Source organism: Melanerpes formicivorus, unplaced genomic scaffold (genome assembly GCF_026170545.1).
Source record: "Melanerpes formicivorus ecotype bairdi unplaced genomic scaffold, bMelFor1.0.p_v2 SCAF_12, whole genome shotgun sequence".
In the NCBI taxonomy this organism is placed as follows: Eukaryota; Metazoa; Chordata; class Aves; order Piciformes; family Picidae; genus Melanerpes; species Melanerpes formicivorus.
In genome coordinates, this window is record NW_027142364.1 from 16867568 (window position 1) to 16873638 (window position 6071).

Below are 6071 nucleotides of genomic sequence, written 5' to 3' on the forward strand. Positions count from 1 at the left end.
ACTGTTTGCCCCCCATCCATCCTGTATTCCAATCCCAAACCAGTCAGTGCAAATTAGCCTGAAAGTGAAGCAAATGCTGCCCATGAAGCAAGGAGATATACCCAGGTCTTTGGTTTAGGGGAGGCTAGCTCACAGCCAGCATCATTAACTGATGGCCACAGGATCCAGGTGCTCAGTGCCCCCAAGGAAAAGCATCTGATTCACCCCCCACCCCCCCATTGCACAATCACAAACCTCAAGAGCTAGTGCACTTAATTATGGGGAACTTGGTGCATGAAGAGCCCAATATTCAAGGGAGATTCCATGGGTTTAGCAGCCAGAAAAGGTGTAGGGAAGGTAATTCTTGGCTTAGGGTGAAACGTGTGTATTGGAGGTATGTTGGAAGTTCATAAGAAGAGTGTGTCCAGCAGTTTGAGGGAGGTTCTTCTCCCCCTCTACTCAGCCCTGGTCAAGACCATGTCTAGAATATTGTGTACAATTCTGAGCTCTCCAGTTCTAGAGGGACAGGAAACTACTGGAAAGGGTTCAACAGAGAGCTTCAAGGATGAGTAAAGGACTGGAGCATTCATCTTACAAGGAAGGAGTGAGAGACCTGGCATTGGTTAGTCTGGAGAAGAGAAGGCTGAGAGGGGATCTAACCAATGTCTACAAATATCTGAAGGGTAACTGTCAGGAGAAGGAAGCCAGTCTCTTTTCAGTGATACCCAGTGATAGGACAAGGAGCAATGGACATAAACTCAATCACAGTAAATTCCATCTCAACTTGAGAAAAAAAATTTTTCACTGTGAGGGTGACAGAGCACTGGAGCAGGCTGTGGAGTCTCCTTCTCTAAAGATCTTTAAAACCCACCTGGACACATTCCTGTGTGACCTGCCTTAAGTGGTCCTGCTTTGCAAGGGGGTTGGACTTGATGATCTCTGGAGGTCCCTTCCAACCCCTAGCATTCTAGGAATCTATGACACATTACACACATTCCAGACAAGGTCCAATCTTCCAGACTAGCCCCCTCACCCTGTCTTTGAAAGCAAAAATGGCATCCCTGGGAAGTTCAGCATGATCTGAAGGACAGAAAGGACTGAAGGCAGCTCAGCCCTGAGATGGCTGTTCCTGTAAGCTAGCAGCATCCAGCCTGCGTGACTCCACATCCCTGCAGCACACAAAACACAAATCAGTCAAGAGATCTCAGAAAACTGCCATAAAATTGGTTTAGTTGGAAAAGACCTTTATGATCATCAAGTCTATTTGTCATCTGGTGAGTGAGCACTGCCCATCAGTCATAGCAAACAGAGCAAGGAGAAGTGCAGTCTGCCATCAACTTCACCACCAGCCCAGAGAGGAGGGAGGACTTCTTTACTCTTCATGGCTTCTACTTGCAGGTTCCTGCCTTTGGCAGGGGTTTGTCATCTCCTGGATGTCACATCCAGCACACAAGACTGTCACAGCCTCCTGGCACCACAGTAATCATGGAAATTATTAGTGTTAGACAGGTTTCAACTACAAGATGTAGCAGCATTACTAATAAATATATACAGTTTAAGTGGATGAGGCTAAGCCAAAGGGCTTTTTCCTCCTTTGAAGCAAAGGGAAGGCTTTTAGAACATAGCTTACAAGAGGCATTTGAGTTTCTTTCTCATTTTTTTTCATCTTTATTAACCCACTCCACTGCTGGGAGGCAATGCAGTCACATTTTAAAGAAGAGGTTGCTGATGGGAAAGGGAATTTGGTGTGACACCAGAGGGTGAACAGCAGTTATTCTTTTGCATGGACTCAGGATCTGGCCCCTCCCTACTCCACCCAAGAAATGAGATCTGAAAACTCAAGTGTGAATGAAATGTGGCAGCTGTAAAAGAAAAGCAGCCTTTTTCAAGCTGTCTGAAGTTAGGAACACAAAGGTGAAGTGCAGCAGAGCAGATTAATATCCTGCTGGTTTCCTGTTAATTACTTTGTGAATAGCCACTTGTATGATGAGTTTCACCAAACTCTTCCTCCCTACCCAGTCTCTAGGCTAAAGCAATTATAACCATAAGAATTTTCCACCACCCATTCCCTGCCCAGGGTTTCAGTCTCATTACTAATGAGCTTTCCACCTCAGAGGAGTTTATAAAGGATGTGCTACCTCCACTTTTAAAGATGGAGAAACTGAGGCATGCTCAGGGAAAGCAGACAGGATCAGCAGGCAGATAATAGGATCATCTGAGTTGCAAATTTGCATAGAGTTACATTCTTGCTTGAAGTTCCTGGTCCATCATGAAGTTGAGAGCTTTACAGCACTGTCTGCTCCTTCTCAAGGACCATTCCTCCCCGGACCTCCTCCTGCCCTCAAGCAAGGACCCAAGACCACTTTGATATTTCCATAAAGACAAAGTTAACTATGAAGCAACTGGGCATAAAGGAGGACTAGATCGAAGCAGAGCCAAGCAGCATAAGCATTCACCCTAAGCTTTGTATTCCTGGAGACAAAGATTGGAAACAACTGACAGCCTCTGCAGATGACAGGCAGATCCCTCCAAACCTTCCAGGAGCAGCTAACACCCTGCTGCAGCAAGGGTTAATAAAGCTACAGTGAACACTGAAACATCACAGCTGAACTCTTGTTACTGTGTGGAGCTGGAAATGTGATAGGAATCAGCTCCCAGGACTGAAGAGCCCAGACAGCTTTCATAGAGCATTACTCTAGAGCAAGTTTGTAGCAGCTAATCTAACCCCCTCTTTCCCAGGCTCTTATTTCACTTCCCTTCATCTTGCCCTTGTTTACCCAGTTTCCAGGCAAATACCATAAACATCTTAGGGTAGAACAGCTTTTGTGAAACTTTTCTTTCCTAGCACTTAAAAAGCCCCACAAATGAAAACACCTGTTCAGGAGTATCAGAGCTGAACCCCACTTTGCTGAGCAGTGACATATTTCACCCATGCACTGCAAAACACTCAAGCTTCCACGTAGCTGCCACGTGTGACATTCCCCACCAGCCTGCTCAGATGGAGCCTCAGCTCCATTAGGCCTGAGTAAGCCTGTTCACTGTTGCCAAGCCATGCTCTTCCTTGTCAGGCTTTGGTTTGTCTGGGGGAGGAAAAATACCCACAGATCCTATTTGTTCAGTACTCTTAGGATCATCTTGTTTGGAAAATTATTTCAGGGCTAGCAGGAGCAACCAACAGTTGTTTACAAACACTGCTAAGGGAAACCTGAAAAACTTAGGTCATTGCATCTTTTTCTTGCCCAATTCTAGTCCCAGGCCTGCTTGCTGCTCTGTCCAAGCCCCCACAGGAGTTCGGTTTGAGTGCCAACCCACCAAGAGAAGCAACAGGGAAACTCTCAGATTACAGTGTTATTTTGGGTATCAAAACAGCAAGCGTTACCCTGAAATACGATCTCAGACTGCTCCAGAGCCCTCAGAAGGCACCCTGAACCTCACTTCTCTCACACCCCCTTCCTTCCAAAGTCTACCTCAGGTCATAGCTACATAGTTTGAAGCAACTTCTCTCTGCTGGAGAAACCACACCCAGATGCAAGACAGACCACTGCAAGTGTTGCTCTAACTGTACAAACCTCAGTAACAATTCTGTTATTACTTTTGCTCCTTATCTCTGTGAGATACTAAGAGTTGAACGCAAGCCTGGCTTGGCCAGCCAGGAGAACTTTCCTTCTCACCAACAGCATCCTTAATTACATGAGTTATGTGTTGAAAGAGTTTTAGGGTTTTTTTAGTCTTTGGATTCCCTAGCTCACCACCACCACCACCAAACCTGCATGGCTCATTTTCTCCCCAGTGAGACAGGAGGAGAATTAGATCACGCTGGTGTTTCCACTCACCTTGAGTTGAGCACAGTGACCTAGCCCTCAGCATGGAGCAGCACAAGAAAACACACAGCAGAAGCACTTCTTTCCTAGTTTATGAGCATTTGGTGGTAGGCAGCTAATACATCTTGTAAAAGGCATCTATGCAGATTTCTTACTCTTGATGTTTGCAGTAGTAACTCCAGCCAGAAGAAAGGCCAGCAGGTAGAGCCAGACATTGTTCCTACAGAGCTGTTTTGTTACTCCTCATTAGTAAGTTAGTAGCTGTGTGTTATCTGTGCCAGTGTACTATGGTATCTCATCCCAGGTTTTGCACTGGGCTTGGAGGGCCCATCCATGACACTTGTGTATTCTCTGATGGAAGCTCATCTGAGGTTCCACTTCAACATGAAGACACACTTGGTTATGGTGAGGGCGACAGAGCACTGGAACAGACTGCCCAAAGAGGTTGTGGAGTCTCCTTCTCTGGAGACTTCCAAAACCCGCCTGGATGTGTTCCTGTGGGGCCTGCCATAGGTGATCCTGCTTTGGCAGGGGGGTTGGACTCGGTCTCTAGAGGTCCCTTCCAACTCCTCCCTTTCTGTGATTTGTATTCTGACCTAATGAGCAACCTCAATGCTCCTTCACCCTCCAGCTCGTGGATATGTACAACATGCATCTACTTACACCAGTGCTGAGCTGTCAAACACTGCAGGAATTTCTCCCTACAGACTACCATCAGCCAGGCTTCTCTCACCACAGGCATGTCCTTAAGAGAAGCAACTATCAAAGATTTACCTTTCCCATCCAAATCCCTCAGCTGCCACAGGAGCAGCACAAGCAGCTTCCAAAGAACCATCTGTGACAAGCCAACAAAATTTACTGCTTGTCTTTTGAAGAGCTGTGCTCTCAGGAGAATCCTGCAAGGAGCTGGAGACACATGATTGCGTTTGGAACCTGCAGCACAGGGATCTGGAAAGGTTCACAGGTATACATTGACATGTCCTCACATGGCAGTATCTGAAGACTTTGCACTTCAGATACTGAAGCTATGGATAGAGTTATGAAACTGTTTTGGCTGGAAACAGTCTTTAACATCAAGTCCAACCATTACCTAACTCCACCAAGTCTGGCGCTAAAATCATAGTATCGATGTTGGAAGGGTCATCTTGTCCAAGCCCCTGCAGTGAGCTGGCACATCTTTAACTAGATTTGAGTTGCTCAGGGCCTCATCAAGATTGACCTGGAATGTCTCCAGGGATGGGACCTCCAATACAAACCCCAGGTCCCACAGCACCACATCTATGTGCCTTTCAAACACCACCAGGGATGGTGACTCCACCACCTCCCTGGAGATCTCATGCCAGTGCTTGATAACTCTTTCTGTTATGAGTTTTTCTTCTAACATCCACTCTAAACCTGCCCTGGTGCAACTTGAGGCCATAGGATGAAAGCATCCTATCACTTGTTACTCGGGAGAAGACTGACCAGCCCCCACCTCACTACAACCTCCTTTCAGGTAGCTGTAGAGAGTGAGGTCTCCCCTCAGCCTTCTTTTCTCCTGACTAAACCCCCAGTTACCTCAGCTGCTCCTTATAGGACCTGTTTTCCAGACCCTTCACCAGCTTTATTGCCCTATGCTGGACCTGCTGCAGCACCTCAGTGTCCTTCTTCACAGTATAACTAAGGTTGGAAGAGACCTCAAGGATCATCGAGTCCAACCTATCAACACAGACCCTTGTCTGTGTCTTGTAGCGAGACACCCCAAACTGAACTGTACATATGTGACATGTGTACATATGTGACATGCACAGTGTTTTGGCTGTGAGTCTTCACTGAGAGAGTTGTTAAGCCATTGGAATGGGCTGCCCAGGGAAGTGGTGGAGTCACCATGCCTGAAGGTGTTCAGGAGGGTATTGGATGTGGCACTTGGTGCCATGGTTTAGTCATGAGGTCTTGGGTGACAGGTTGGACTTGATGATCTTTGGGGTCTCTTTCAACCTTTGTGATTCTGTGAAAAGAACCCAGTACTCAAGATGGGGCCTCACCAGTGCCGAGTACAGGGGGACACAGTATCACTAAGGTTGGAAGAGACCTCGAGGATCATCGAGTCCAACCTGTCACCACAGACCATCACTCCTCTGGTTCTGCTTGTCACTACTCCTGATACAGGCCAAGATGCTGTTGCAAATTCATCCATTGTCAAACGTGTGGCTATTTCATCCCCAGCAGAATGACTTCAGCAGTAAATCAGTTGTAAACCATAAAACTACCCCCACGCAAATCCCTCACCAC